This window comes from Eptesicus fuscus, chromosome 12, assembly GCF_027574615.1.
Source record: "Eptesicus fuscus isolate TK198812 chromosome 12, DD_ASM_mEF_20220401, whole genome shotgun sequence".
Taxonomy (NCBI): Eukaryota; Metazoa; Chordata; class Mammalia; order Chiroptera; family Vespertilionidae; genus Eptesicus; species Eptesicus fuscus.
This window is the reverse complement of record NC_072484.1, coordinates 28,516,064-28,532,914: the sequence shown is the minus strand read 5'-3', so window position 1 is coordinate 28,532,914 and position 16,851 is coordinate 28,516,064.

The window sequence follows — 16,851 nt, the reverse complement described above, 5'->3', positions numbered from 1 at the left end:
TGTCAGGGGCAACTCAGCAAGTCCTGTGAAGGCCCAGGGGTGTCAGTGAGCCTGGCACCCTCAAAGTTCTAAAAGTTTAGGATGAGTGGAGGGGGAAGACCAAGAAGCCAAGTGATGAGGCAGATGGGTGAGACTGGAGAAATAGCAGGAGTTGTTTCTATGTGCCAGCTAAACGGGTCTGGAGTTCATCCTAAGTACAAATGGAAGATGCCAGAGATTTATAAGTGGCAGAAGAATTTCAGTGCAAATAGTTATCTGCAAGGTAATCCCTGGTAGAGGATTGGGGAAGTGAGACAAGGAAGTAAAGGCATCAAATAAGGATAGATTATCAGCCAGTTATCACTGTGGGCAACTGAAGCTCAGACCCACTAGGAACCGTGGGCCCTATGGAGAACCATGTCTTACAGGTAACTCGCCTGGGCAAAGGAGCTGGTGTGAGTGTGTCACCCTCTTCAGCACTGGATGAGTGCTCCTCCTGGGGGCGGGGGAAGAAGGGGGTGAATGTAGATGCCTCCACCCCTAAGCATGCCCAATGGGCAGAGCAGGCCTGGTGGGCAGAAGAACCCTCAGGCAAGGAGCCTCAGAAGCTGGCAGCTGGGGTTGGTGGGCATGCACTACAGTGGTCAGGGCGAGGCGAGGTGGGCAGGGCACAGTTCTATGCTAGGGGCCTGTCCTCCAAGCCTGAATGGTCTAGGTGGGGCAGTGAGTTCTAAGAAACAGAATTGTTCTGCCTCACATACCCGTCTGCTCCAATTCTCCTCTGAATACCTCTGGTAGGGATTCTGATTTTGTCGTCCGGGGATGAATCTCCATCTATAGGTGATGCTATCTGTGCCTGCCATCTAGGTCTCCATCATGCAATTGGAAACCAGACCAAGTGGTGCATGCATAGTCCTGCCTTCATTGTTTGAAGTTAAAGAGTTCACTGGAAGAGCAGGTTGTGGCCAGAGGTGAAGATGTGTGGTTCTCCAAGGATCAACACTTCATCTGTGATTCCTCAGGCTTCACTGTGCAGTAGGACGGGTGAGCTCTGGTTCTTTGGGTATTTACCTGATACCACTGCAACTTTTCTTAATAAAACCAAGTGGAGAAAATAAAATTCAAACCAGAGGAAACAAAGGCAGTGATGGGGATGCCTCCCATTGGTCTAGAATGGAGAAATGTCCCAGGATGAGCTCAGGGTAGGAAGCCTTTGTGTCTCAGTTTTCCTCTGACCACCTGACGGACCACTGTGGGCGTTTGAGCAGCTTAGTAAGCCAGGGAAACTGAGGGCCATGCTGTTTCATTGGAAGTCTTAAAATGCCCCTAGCTCTGACATAAAGCAAATGCCTGGAGCCTCTGGGGTATGTTGGTTAATCATCCCTAAACGCTACAGCTAATTAGAAAACAAAATAATGACACTGTTGCTCTGAAACAAGCCAGTCTCTCTGGTCATAGGGCTTAGATGTCTGTGTCGGTTCTTCACTTTTGAGGAGACCGTGCATGATTGTGGAGACTGGCAAGTCCAAAATCTGATAGGGTAGGCTGGCGGGTTGGAGACTCAGGGAACTGTTGAAGTTTGAGTCCAAAGGCAGTCTGCTGGCAGGATCCCTTCTTGCTCAGGGGAGGTCAGTCATTGTTCTATTAAGGCCTTCAATGGATTGGATGAAGACCACCCAAACTATGCAAAGCAATGTGCTTTACTCAAAGTTCACCAACTTAAAATATTAACATCACAAAAGAAAAAGAAACAAACAAAACACCTTCACAGAAACATTCAGAATAATGTTTGACCCAATATCTGGGCACCTGGCCCAGCCAGTCTGACACATAAAATTAACCATCACAGGGATCCAGCCTTTGAAAGCCTGCATTGGCCAGTCCTTGATTTGGCTGCTCACAGAGAGGGTTGTAACCTCCTGGGAGGTAGCCCCCTTGGACCTAGTATAGTTCTCAGGGAGGGGCTCAGCTGTGAGCTGTCATCAGCCAACACTCCTGGCAGCTGAGGGAATGAGTACCCTGACCTTGAAGGATGGGTCTGGCTAACACATCCCAACACCTCCTTAAGGCTCAAGTCCCTTACCCCTCGCAGTTATCCCCTCTTTATCTGGGAGTGTTCTCTCTCCTGGCTGACATCCACTCTCCAGGGCAGGAGCCAGTCTCCCCACAGTCCAGGGCTGCCACATTACAGCTCCTCACTCAATTCCCAATTTTGTTGTTTGCAGGGGGTTTCCTGTTAGGATGTTTCCTCTTTCCCAGCTCTCTTTGAGAACGTGGTAAGTTCTTAAAAACAAGAAGACATTCTGCCTTTTCTCTGGCTTGCCAACAGTTGTTGTTTTTTTTTTTGTTTTGTTTTGTTTTTCAAAAAAAGGCTTAAAATATTTTTGAATAAGAGCCTAATCTTTCTGGATGAAGCCACTGGTGGTAACAAGCTTCCCACAGAGAAATGACCCCTGACCTCACTTGTTTTGTAGACAGGCCTCAGCTGGGCCATGTGTTCCCTGCAGTGAAAGTTGCTAATGAGCTGCAGCATTCCAGAATGGAATGTGGTGGTGTCCCCTCCCTCCCTCCATGCTCAATAGGTTCTTGGAAACTTTGACTTTAAGTGAAATGACAATTAACTGTCAATGAAAGAAAGTCCAAACCTGTAGGAAAACTTTTAAGAGTTTATTTGAGCCAAATCTGAGGGCCAAGCAAAAATCTCAACGAATTGAGAAAATGCTCTGGAGAATGGCAGTTTGACAATTCTTTTTATATATTAGAATCAAAAGAGAAAATGTAAGGAAGGTTATATGAAATCCATTGGTCGCATATTAAGGAGGTGGGAGAAAGCAAAGTGAGAAAATCTCCAGGATTGGATAAAAAGTAAAATCGAGAGACACATACTTCTTTTACATTGGTGGGTATAGGATAGCTAACATTTAACATTTATAGAAAACTAGAGGCCTGGTGCACAAATTTGTGCATGGGTGGGATCCCTTGGCCTGGCTGGTGATCAGGGCAATTGGGGATGTGGGAAGTTGGCCAGGGGGAGGGACTGTGGGAGGTTGGCTGTGGGAGTGCACTGACCACCAGGGGGCAGCTCCTGCATTGAGCATCTGCCCCCTGGTAGTCAGTGTGCATCACAGCCACTGCTCAACCAGTGGACTGGTGGTTCGATCATTTAGTTGCTTAGGCTTTTATATATATATATATATATATATATATATATATATATATATATATATATATATGGAGTTTCATTGCTCTGGTGCCAGAGATTGTGCCTCCAAGGGTTGGGAAAAGACAATTACTCTGATATTTCAAAGGTAAGTACTAGATGAGTAAAAAAAATAAAAAATAAAAAATGAACAGGGCTTGCTTAGGGAAAAGACTGACCTTTTGCTGAGGAAGCTGTAGGCCTAGGATGTGACTGCCCACCATGGTCTGTCCAGTTAGGAATCTATGATCAGGCCATCCATCCTGTGTGGCTCCTCTGTCACTGAATTTGTCAGGTCTGCCATGTAGCCCCCTTTTCATCCACATAGCAAAGCCAATTTTACCTTAGGCTGAGTTACATTCCTATAGCATATTTCTAGTCACACCAAACTTCTAAATAAAGAACCCCCAAACATTTCTAGTATTAAACATTAAAGTAAATGTGATCTATACATTTAAGGAAGATTAATAAAAACAAGTAAGAGAATTACTTTCCAACCAGCTTATTCCAGTTCAAGGTCATGGATGGCCAGAGCCTATCCTGGCAGCTCAGGGTGCAATGCAGGGACCCACCCTGGACAGGACACCCTTCCATCACAGGGCTCCCCTCCCCTCACACACACACATACACACACACACACACACTCCTGCACCTCCCCATGCAGAAGTCATCTACTTCCCACGGTATCTGTTACCTATGCCTAAAATCCCCCCATTAGGGCAAAACTGTGGTTGCCATTCTGTCTCTGTTAAAATGCACCATTCTAACTCTTTGAACACACCATCTACCTCCTCGCACAAGGAAAAGCTTTTGAAGAGAAAGTTCAAAGATAATGAAAAGGGCAGGGATTCCAGAAACTGGGGTGTGTGGTAACTATAGTGGTAGGGGGCTATTTTAAACTCAAGATGCTCAAATCCCAAGGTACTGGCTGTAGGTGACAGCTGACCTTAGCTTATTGCTCACATACCTAAGGACTGAGCCGTTGTCTTACACCTGACTCTGCTACGTGTCCTAGCATCTGTCTAGAGACCCTGAGGATACTGGAGTATATGACTCTGCATCCCATGTTAAAGAAGTCTTTAAAAACAATCCTAACCCAAGGATATGTTTTCATTGATTAGAGAGAGACAAAGGGGAGCGGGAGAGAGAGAGAGGGAGAGAGAGAGAGAGGGAGAGAGAGAGAGAGAGAGAGAGAGAGAGAGAGAAACATGGGTGTGTGAGAGAAACACAGATTGGTTGAGAGAGAGAGAGAGAGAGAGAGAGAGAGAGAGAGAGAGAGAGAGAGAGAGAGAGAGAAACATGGGTGTGTGAGAGAAACACAGATTGGTTGCTTCCCATACGAGCTCCAAGAGGGGATCCAACCTGCAACCTTTTGGTGTACAGGACAATGCTCCAGCCAACTGAGGCACCTGGTCAGGACAAGAAGTCTATTTTTTATTAGTAATTAAATTAGCTTTTAAAAGCTCATTGTATCTTCGGATAAGTGAGAGGAAAGCCACTAATGTGCACTTAGGTCGCCCTAAGTGTTTTAAGAGCACGCTGGGAACACACCAGAGCCTTGTGTGCCTAATGATCTAAAAATAAAACCATTCTGGAGGTTGGGAACCCATTCCCACAGCCTCTTAGTGCCAAGCTGCTTGGACCTGCTCTTTCCAGCAGGGTGGGGTCCGTGAGCAGGACTCTGAGGGCAGCGGTCCTGGCCTCGCCCACCAGTGTGTCCAGTGGGCCTCAATTAACACCCAGCATGACACTGGCACTCAAAAATGGTAATTTCTAGAACTGTGTGACTCCCCCCCACATAGCACACACTGAAGAGAAAATTGCTGCCCACCAGGGGAGGGAGAGGCGTTGTGTTTCAAGGACTCCCTCTGAAGAATGTTGGGTTGTTTATTAAACCAAGGAGTGCACAAACCACTCAAAAAGGTGTGACTGAGTTTGTTGGAAATAATGCAGCTAAGTCAGGTGTTTCAAATTCAAAACTTGGAACTAATTATTAGGCTTTAAAGATCCTCTTCTTGTTGCTCACCCTCCCTGCAAAAATTTAAAAGACATTTGGGAGACTAACATAAGGTGATAAAAATGCTAATTATCTCCTGTTGCCGTCGTTTAATAAAATAAACAAAAACTTAGGAAGGGACTAACTTCAGAGTGAAGCACGGTTTTTCCCAAGAAAAAAACAATTGGCACCTACACTCACATCTAAAAGGGAAGGTATTTTAATTATTTGAAAACAGAAAAAAATTATACATTTTTTTTTTTATTTTACACTACACGTGATACAATTCTTTCTTTAATGCAAGTGGATCAGTGTGTGGCAATATATTGGGTGGTAGATAACATTGGTGATTGAATTTTACTACTTATTTATTAACTGTAGTTACTTTATACTTTTCTTACACAACCTAAAGCCAAATCAATCTCTCATCTTGCCCTTACTAAGGCAGTTATCTTTGAATGCTCCTCCACTCTCTCCATCCTGTATGGCATGTCTGTCTCATAATTAGGTTCCATTCTGCTTTTAAACATAAAAATAGTTATTGTTATAGGGTCAGTTTTCTTTTTAGATTTATGAACATATTTTTACCAAAGTTTTAAACTCCCGTCTTGAATCTTATCTCTGGACTTATTTTCACACTTTAAAAAATATATATTTTTATTGATTTCAGAGAGGAAGGGAAAGGGAGAGAGAGAAACATCAATGATAAGAGAGTTATCACTGATTGGCTGCCTCCTGCATGCCCCACACTGGGGATTGAACCCTCACTGGGCTTGTGCCCTGACCTGGAATCGAACTGTGCCCTCCTGGTTCATAGATCGAAGCTCAACCATTGAGCCACACCGGTTGGGCTATTTTCACACTTGATGAAGAATGTTTTTAGTAACTTCTTCCCCCGCCCCCCAACTTTTGTGTGTCTGAAAATATATTTGATTTGTTCACTTTTGAATGAAGGCTTAGCTGGTCATAGCATCCTTTTCCCTCTGCACCTTGAATGTATTATTCCTTTCTTTCTGGCATCTGTAGCTAATGGTGAGATGTTAGTTTCTTTGTGTGTAATATACCTTATTCAATTCTAGTAGCCCTTAATATTTTCTTTTGATGTTCTTCAGTTATACCATGAAATGTCTGGGTGGAGCATACAGAGATATCTCTCTGGCAATAGGATAGTTTTATATCTTGAATGCAGTGGTGGTTAACAAATCTACACAGGTGATAAAATGGCACAGACCTATACATACACATTGCACCAATATGTCAATTTTCTGGTTTTGACTCTGTACTAGAATTAGGTATGATGCAACCAATCATACTTGTGCTGTAATTATGTAAGGTTTGTTTACCTTCCCACCGCTTCGAACTTTGTATGTTTTTTTTCTATCTGAAGCTTAATATTTTATTTCATTTCTTTAAACATTTTAACTACTACCCTTCAAATTTGACTCTCCTTTATTCCTTCTATTTTTTTTCCTACTGAGATCCCTATTAAGCACATGTTGCAGCTTCTTAATCCATCCTGTTTATGCCCAGCTTCCCCTGTCGTGCTTCCTCCTGTTTATCTCTCTGAATCCTGGGTGAGTATTCCCCATGGTTGTTCACTAAGCTACATTAGGCTCAGAGCTTCTGAACTAGTTTTTACACTTATTTCTCAGTTTTCATAGCTGTTATCCATACCTGACATTATCTTATGTGTTTGTTTATGGCTTTATTTTCTTTCTCTTTCAACTTGAACATAAGCTCCATAGGGCATCAACTCTCTGTTTCATTCCCTAAAGTGCCTGGAGCAATACCTGGGAAATTGTAGGTAATTGAGAAATACACTTTCATTGACAACAGACTCCTGAGGACACAAATAATTCCATAAACAAAATGAACTCTATAACACCCCTACAATGAACACATCCATTTGACAAGACATGGCATTCATAAAGTATCAGTTGTTATAAAACGGAACAGTCCGAGAACAAGAAAGAACTTAGAAATTAAATATGTAATTGGCAAAAAAAAAAACACACACACACACACACACAAAAACCAGCAAACAATAGATGAGCTGGAAGTTAATGTTAAGGAAAATTTCCAACATGGAGAGAAAAAAGACCTATCTTTTTACTCTTTGATAAAGAAAACAGTTCACCATAACAGAGAGTCACTTAACAGTTCCCACATCTAAGTGATGCATCCTCTTCGGGTACCGATTTTGCTGCATCCCACAAGTTTTGCCTTCTTTCACATTCATCACTCCTAAAAATTGTATGATTTTCACATTGGATTTTTCTTTAAGCAGTGAGTCATTAGAATGGTGTCTCTTAATGTGTAAACATAAAGTGTTTGTTTTTCTTTTCCCCCTGTACTGCCAGGGGCATGGGAATCCAGGCTTAAGCCCAAGTTTGGCACAAATTCATGTTCCAATCACTCATTGGCAACTCTATTTCTGTTTTCTTATAAGGCTTCAGGAGGATCAACAGGCAGAGATTTTCTGTCCTCATTCATAGATAGATCATGCTTTTCCTGGCTCCCTGTGATGCACAGGACCCGAGGCTCACATCCTAAGCCTGTGTGATCATAAATCTCCACCTTGCTTCTGCAAAGCAATTCCTCAGAAATGATGGTAAGTAGTAAAGAAATAGGGAATAACATTATTTGTGGTAAAACTGCTGCCAGTCCCAGATTCCCATGGAGGGGGCGGGGAGAGGAGGAGCCCGCATTAATGAGACCCAGGAATGGGGACTCGTGGCACCTGATTCTGAGTGTGATGCCTATTGGAGTTGCTGGGGCTTCTGACAGCTGCTACATCCTGGTGGCTGGGTCCCCATGCGGCAGCCTTGGGATCCAGAAGCATTCCAGGACTGAATCGCAAGGGATTTGAGGACTAGTTTCACCCATTAGCATGAAGTTGGGAGATTTAAGGGGACTCTCTGGACTCAGTTTTCCCATCTGTAAAATGGGGACTTTTATATCTATTTCTGTTGAGAGTGGATGAAGTATGCGTGCAGGTGTATAACATGCAATGGAAGGGATTATCTCTACACAATCAGGCCAGCGAATAGCCCTTAGCATGCCAGGACTGAGAAACCACCAAGCTTTGGAGTAGGATGGGGCAGAAGATTTTTTGGGGAAAATGGATAAGTGTAAGGGAATGTTTATAAGCTGCCCCATATGGACAGATAAAACTTGACAAACTCTCCTTCAAGCAATTTTGAACAGCCCTCTCTACACCCACCCTTAGCCCCTTACTCATCTATCCCCCAACATTCTCAGGGGGACTAGGTAGGTACCTCTACAGGGGCCCACTGGCGGCAGGGAGTCCTGCTTCTCCTGTTTTAGCACTGCGGTCTGTGGGCTCAAATACTAGAGTGTGTCCATCTCTTCTCTCCCTCGCAGTGCAGACAGCAGAGCTTGGCACATGCCGAGGTCTATCCCCTTTGTTAACTTAAAAATGAATTTCAAAATCATGATAAAAGCCAATGATAGCAATAAACACCCCTTCAGGTAATCTTTCTCAGCTTTTCTTGAACTATTTTAAGCAGAAAGCCTTTCCTGTAAAAGGCATGAGGTCAGAGAGATGCCGTTTGACAGAGGAAAAAAAGGGGATTTGTTCTTAGTTTCAGTCTCAGTTTCCTCATCAGTAGAATGAAGATAAACACAGTATCATCCCCATGAGTTGGTGGTGGGGTATGGGGCCTGGCATTCATGTAAGAGTGCTCATAAAACCAGTGTGTCTGTATTTAACGGAGAGAAAGTTATTTAAAACCACCACTGATGCTAGCAACTTCTCCCTTTTAAGGGTTGGGGCAAGGAGAAGGCAGCAGCGCCTTTGTCAGCGGACACATAAATCTCTATATTGCTCCTTTCTCCTCACAGAGGGGTCCAGGCTGGGGGTGGGAACTGGAATTTCATAGACTCTACCAGGTCTTCTGAGCCGCTCAAGACCCGCAGTGGATGGTGCTTTGTTTAGCAGACACTTTGAATGCCCATCTGTGAAGATATATGGCTGGGGCCAAGTAGAGAGTGAAGAGCTATGTCACTGTCTGTCCATAATCAAGAGTGTGTAGGAGCTGGCAGGAGTGGGGATACCCCATGGCACGGAGTCCCCCGCCCCCAGAGCAAAGCTTGGAGAGAAGTCTTCAGTCTTAGGGTGACGCAGAGACTCCGGAGAACTGGAAGGTCTGACATTGATCTTTAAGTTATACGTGTTTCTGTGATGCAAGTCTCTGTCCTGTCCACTCTTCAGCAAAGTCTGCGCTGCACATAGGTGCTTTGCGGGAGTAAATTTAGAGGAAATCAAGGAAAGGAGGGCTGCTTTCACGCCAGAATGGAGCAGGGAGGAGAACAAAGCCATTGCAGGTGAGTGACAGGCAAGTGAGGGCAAGACTTGTTGGAGGGGACTCAGGGATTCACAAAATGCTTATAGCAGAACACTGGACTTCCCTCAGGAAGAGAGATGAGTGTACAAGCCATTGCTATGTAGACCTCAGACAGGGTGACCCTAGTCAATATCTGGGTTATATATACAGAGTTGAGAAGCCACACTGTAGGAGAAGTAGATGAAGGGACAGTATTGATGATGCAGCTGGAAGAAGGAGACATTTAAATGTTAAAATATTCAAAATGTCAAGCTGTATGCAGAGCATAGTGCGTCATAGACTGTTTGCAAATGTCCCATGTTTTTCTCCTTCCAGGAACAGGGTAAAATTGCAATTCCATGCCTGTCTGGAGTTAAATTTGGTCACGGTCATGCCTTGGCCCATGCAAAGTGGGTGAAAGCACATCCCTTTCAGGCAGGAGCTGTAAGAGCCAGCGCGTGACTGGCCCCCTCTCTCTTCCTCCTCTGTTTTGGTGACTGGTAACAAATTAGAGAGTAACTACTCCGCCACCCTAGGTCCTTAGTGAGGACAACACCAATAAACCTTAAACACAGTTGTTTTGGTTTGTTTTTCAAGCGACTGAAGTTTGCTGCAAAAACTAGCCCATCCTGAATGATAAAGGGGTTTGTGCAATGCCCTACTTCAGTGGTTCTCAGCCTTTCTAATGCCATGACCCTTTAATACATTTCCTCATGTTGTGGTGACCCCCAACCATAAAATTATTTTCGTTGCTACTTCATAACTGTAATTTTGCTACTGTTATGAATCGTAATGTAAATATCTGTGTTCTCCGATGGTCTTAGGCGACCCTGCTAGTGGTTCTCAACCTGTGGGTCGTGACCCACAGGTTGAGAACCGCTGCTGTAGAGGTAATGATCTAATTACCTCCCAGAGACTCTATCTCCAAATACCATCACGTTGGGGAATATGCTGGAGAGTGCTCCATGGATGAGCCTTCTCACTTGGCATCTCCACTCCCAGTCCCCAGGCCTGGGAATACATGTTGCTTTTCTGATGATAGCATTTGCCAATTATCTTTTTTAAAAATATATTTTTATTGATTTTAGAGAGAAAGGGAGAGGGAGAGGGAGAGAGAGATTGAAACATCAATAATGAGAGAGAATCATTAATTGGCTGCCTCCTGCACGTCCCATACTGGGGATTGAGACCACAACCCGAGCATGTGCCCTTGACTGGAATCGAACCTTGGACCCTTCAGTCTGCAGGCTAACGCTCTATCCACTGAGCCAAACCAGCTAGGGCTGCCGATTATCTTTGATGCACTTCTGCCTTTGCCCTTTGTGCCCATTGTGTTTCTGGTTGATCTGGGTCATGGCCCATCATGCAAGCCAGAGCCACGATACACTGCATAACAAGTATCACAAAACCTCATGGAATGCCACAATAAATGCTTATTGCTCATGCATGTTTCTTATCCTCTTCCTGGGGCAGTGGCCTAGCCAGGAATCTCATTCTCCTGCTGATAGTGAAGGTACCAGAGAGCAAACAGAAACAGGTAAGGCCTCTGGAGGACTAGAGTCACCCGTCACTTGTTCCTCTTTCTACTGTCTAAGGAGAGTCATGTGACCAAATACAAAGCTTATAGGTAGAAAAAGATACTCTCCCAAGTCACATGGCAAATGACATGGATACAGGGAGGGGTAAGAATTGAGTCAATTAATGCAATCTGCCACAACCAACTTTTCTGTCTGACCCCTGAGTTCCTAGGCCAGACTCAGTCCATGTGGACCCCTTCCCCTGGGAACCTCCCCAAAGGCTCTGTAGAGGGCCTTGCCCCCTCTTACTTCATGCCTGAGTACTCCCTGCTGTGCAGGCAATCTGTAGGATTCTCAGAGTCTCAGGTGGTGCATTTAAACAGCCAAAGACAAGTTGGGCAATTATGCTGGATGACAAGGCCTTCATCAAAGATGTATTGGCTCCTGCAGAAACAGCCTTTAAATCACCCAAGACCTGTAATTGCACTGGGCATGCCAAGTAAAGGCATCTATTCCAACCCCGGTGAGTCAAGTTTACCTTTGCTTCTTGTTGGCAGAGGAGCTAGTCCTTCACTTATTGACCACCTAATACGGATCATATGCTATGCCAGGCTCTGGAGATACCAGAAGAATTCTCCCCTTGAAGATCTATGAGGTGTAGAGATGAATAGAAATGTGCAGCGTGGTTAGGAGTAAGAACACACAGAGAAAATAACTTTTAGTGCTATAAGAAGGGGGCATGGGGAGGGCTGGACATGAATTGGGCTTTAACGAATATATAAAAATGGCGTCTCAGTCACTTCAGGCAAGATTGAGTGGCTTAAATCACAAATATTTATTTCTCAGAGTTCTGGAGGTTGGAAAATTCATGATTGTGGTGCTGGCAGTTTTAGTGTCAGATGAGAGCTCTCTTCTTGGTTTCCAGATAGCCATCTTCTTGTTATATCCTTTACATGGGGGTGGGGTTGAGGAGAGAAGAGAGGAATGAGGTGGAGAGTGGAGCCAAAGAAGATTGACATTTCTAAGCTGAGTACTTGGATGGATAACAGTGCCCTGAACAGGGAAAGAGAATATGGGAGGAAGAGGGGCAATGAGTTTGGGTTTGAGATGCCTGAGGGATGCGTGGGCAGCAAAATTTAGGAGCTCTCTTCCCTGTATTTTCTTATAAGGACACTATTCCCATCATGAGGACTTCACCCTCATGATCTAATTACCTCCCAAAGGTTCTATCTCCAAACACCATCACATTGGGGAATAACATTTCAACAAATGAATTTCGGAGGGACCACAAGCATTCAGTCCATAGCACTTGGGAAAAGACATCAAACCATGAGTATGGATGTGACGCTGTGTTAGGGCATAGGGTGGATGGGGAATCTGTGGGCAGCATATGGTCCTAGAAGGATGGATTTGGGTCCAGTATTCTATGACTTTAAATGCCAAAGTAAGGACTTTGCACTTTATCCTGCAAACATTTGAAGATTTTTAATTTGAAGAGTACAAGTAAGGATATGTAGAAGAGAGGGTGAACAGTGTGGGGACAACTGTAAGTGTCCAAGCCAGAAACAATGAGGTTCTGAGGGGCTGGCAGCAGCAGAGTGAGGGGGAGAATGGAGCCAAAGAAGATTGATGTTTCTAAGCTGAGTACCTGGATGGATACCAGTGCCCTGAATAGGGAGGGAGGAAGAGGGGCAATGAGTTTGGGCTTGAGATGCCTGAGGGATGTGTGGGCAGCAAAATGTAGGAGCTTTGGAGCGGTGACTCATGAATATGGTAGGAGACTGGGAGATAGGGAGAAGATTGGGAGCTGATTAGTTTCCTCGGGGAGAATGTGTAAATTGAAAGACATGAGAAGGAGTAGGAGGGGCATTAGGAAAGTGATGCTGAGAAAGTCAAAGAACTGTGCAAACAGAACAAGGCTGGATGTACCAGCCACCATGTACAGTTTTGAATGTTGTGCATGGCACAAATTTAGGGGAACGATTCCCAATGTAGACTATATGAGTGGAGGCTTCGGAAATTATGCAGTGTGCAGCCAACATGGCTGGAAATGTCAGATTTGCCCATGAGACTAGTAGGAAGACACCTCTAAATTTAATGCACAGGCTTTATCCTAGACTAATTAAATCAGGAATTCCAAGGATTAGCTGCTAGCATCACTTTTGTTTTTAAAGGAGTCATTTGGGGATTTAAAAAAATTGTCCAGATGATCACAGTGTTCAGCCTGAATGGAGAACCATCATTTCCTGGCCCCTCTCCATCATCTCATCCCTACATCCCAGTAGATTAACATTGGTTTATTAGACTAGATTCATGTCCATTTCATGACTGACTACTACAAATAGACATTTAACATTGCCCAGAGATCAAACATGCTTCCTAGTGAGCTATCTTCCCATCATCCAAGATGACTTTATAGGTCCTCCTCAGTCCTCAAACTACATCTCCAACTCCCATTCAGCTGATGATCTCATCTCAGACATCACAGAAAAACCAACGCATGAGAATGAAACTTCCTAATCTTCACATCACTAAATCTACAAACCCTACCTCACCCTTCTTTCTTAGGCCATCTCCTCTTCATATACTTTGGATCCCTCATCCTTTCTGTTCTGTGTCTTCAATCCTACTTTCTAATGTAACATTCTTATGAGCACCCAGGCAACTCCAGTACCTCCATTGTTGGGAATACAGGCAGTTTTAGTTATCTATTTGTGTAACATGCCACTCCAAAATTTAATTGCTTAAACAACAGCCATTTTATTGCTCAGGAATGTGGGCAGTGCTCAGTAAGGGATGGCTTGTGTTTGTGCCACATGGTATCAGCTGGTGCAACTCAACTGGGGATGGGGGAGGACGGTCTTATTCACATGTCTGACACCTCAGCTGGGGCTTGGCTGGGGTAGCTGGACCTCTCTCTTCTCGCGGGCTCTCGCATGCACTAAGGGAGGCCTAGTTCTCCTCCATGTGGCCATCCTTTATATGTGGTGTCTCACCCACCAATACCTCCCTCTGCACTTGACCTCTCTTTCTAGCAGGATCACATGGACTCTGGGCATAGTGAGTTTCTCTGTAAGTGAAATAGAAATTACAAGTCATCATCAGGGCTGGGCTCAGAAATCCCAAATTTTCACTTCTGCGCAATGTCAAAGCAACTCACAAGACCAGTCCAGATTCAAGAAGAGAGGGAGGGGTAGCACAGATGTACAAGGAAATATGGTTGGTGGACATGCTTACACAAAAGATAATTAATCTTATCTTCACTAGCACATCAGAATTCTGAGCAAGGGACAAGTATTACAGGAGTCACACAAATGGAGATCAAGGTACAGAATAAGGTTTTTGTTGTTGTTTTGTTAATCTTCACCTGAGGATATTTTCCCATTGATTTTTAGGGAGAGTGGAAGAGAGAAGGAAAGATAGAGAAACATCGATGTGAGAGAGACACATCGATTGATTACATCCTGCATGAGCCCCGATCAAGGCCCGGGCTGGGGAAGAGCCTGCCACCAAGGTACGGGCCCTTGACTGGAATCGAACCCGGGACCCTTTGGTCTACAGGCCAACGCTCTATCCACTGAGCCAAACTGGCTAGGGCCAGAATACATTTTATTAGAGGTAAAGTTCAATTGGTTTAAGCTACAGTGCGCTTCCCCTTGCTTTATCCCTGAATTAGACAGATTTACCCATTTGTTTATATGCACAATTGCAGGACTTCCTACCCTTAGGGGCAGAGCCTTCCTGGGAGAGTTCACCAAATGGGCAGAAACTAAAGACAGAGGAAAGGAGTGAGTCATCTGCATCCCATTCATCATCCTAGATTCACAGTTCTGTCAGTCCACCCTCCTCCCATGGGAAGAAATGAGTTGGGGCAGAGAGGAGGGCAGGAGACTTCTTCCCAAGAATGTGCTTGCACAAGCTTGAGGACCCATCTTGGGATGAAGACAGAAAAGCAGGGGGCAGATGGCTCCCTCTAACATACCCAATTTTTGTCCCCTTTCACCGGGTCTAAACTTATGGTCAACCAGGGGTGCGACCATCTCCTTAGGGGAGGAAATGAACCATCTCTTAGGGAGCACTCAGTGCCACAGTCCTGTGGCCACATCCTAATACCAACCACTATTTTTTTCATTGTCCTGAGGCCAAGGAGAAATATAGGTCTGTTTGTTGTTGTTGTCCTTGTTTCTTTGTTGGTTTTCGGTGTCCTGACCTAGTTTTGAAGTCCCAGCTAGAAGTTGGTCAGTTGCGATTTTTTGAGCAACTAATTAAGTTCACACGCTCAATCACTTACTTAGCAGGGCTCTCATACTCCAGGCCACTATGCAGCAGCCCTAATTGCCCTGGGGCCAGCTCCCAGAAAAGTAGGGACAGTCCCTATGCCCAGAGCCCAAGAACTTATTCCAAAGAGCCCGTTTACAGAGACCTGAACTGAGCTAAACCTACACTGGCTTTCATACATACGCTGCCCCCTGCAGCTCCGGCGTGCTATTACCCTGGCCAGGGGTGCAGCCCCCTGCGTGTGGCCCTGTCTGGAAGCCTTTCATTTGGAGCTCTAAGGAACAGAGTTCTGCCTTTCATCTCTCCGAGTGTCATTGTTGTATCCTGACATCAAAAGAATCTTTAAATCTTATAAAACACTAAGGTGGGCAATTTAGCTCTTTCCCCCAAAGGCTCTGAAATGCGTCAGCACTGCACATTAACTAAATCAACTCTAAGACCGACATCTTATACTGACAGTTCACTCCCTTCTGTGCTCCCATCTCAGAGTAGGCCTCGTTGTTCAAAGTAGCTGAGCTGAAGTCATGTAATGAGCTCAAATGATCGATTTAAAAACTCTTAATATTATGATGGGGATGATAGGAAACTGTTCTAAACTTGAATAATCGGGTCCAATTCAACCTCCCTTTATCAAATACCCAAACATCTGTTTGTACATGTAGTCTAAGATATTGAAAATAAAAATTAAGAACTCCACAAAAATGAAAATTCCAAATCACCCTGGTTAATGTTAACTTTGGCCTCAACTGTGGGCTCTCACTCATGTGCCTGGATACAATCTCAGTCTTCCTGCAGCCACGATTTGCTGTCTTTCACTGGACTGGGTACAGTTCCTTTAGGATGTCCAAGCTGATTCATCTAACCCCAATGCTATAGCGTGCCTCACATTTTATAGAGAAGAGATGGAAGAGGACACCTGAGACTATCACAGCACTGATAGTTTGCTCACCCATGAGACTCAGAAATGCAAGGGGAAAGTCCCAAATGCAGTTATCTCAAGCAGAACTCATCATTTACATTAATCAAATGTGCATCTTCATTGCTGAAATGTAGCTTTGACTCAGCAGTGTCTGAGGGCGGGCAGAGGGAGAAACTCTTGCTTCCAGCTCTTCCGGCCATGCCAGTGGCTCAGTCTCCTGAGAACTGCACTCAGCTGGGAGAGACTTCCTATCAGGAGGCTAACTGGAGGACTTTGTTTCCAAACGTAGAATATGCTGTTGGTGCTCTCTACATTCTCTCGGCACTCACCACCACTCACCACGACCATGTTGATGGCTTCCCCTTTAAGCCCTGAAGACTCCAGCTGAGGGCATTCTCTGGGTGTGCTCAGAAGTGCTGGTGATCTGAGGCCCCCAGGAATAGTGAGTGCCCTCAATGAAATGAGGGACAGGAGGAGCTGGTGGATAAATAACCCAGCTTCTTTGCTGCTCGAGTGGGACACATTCCGTTCCTCGGAGGGTCCCCGACAGGATTGAGCCTGAGTTGCTCATAGTTCATTTGTTCATTTTCCTTCCTTCCTTCACTTTCCTACTGGTG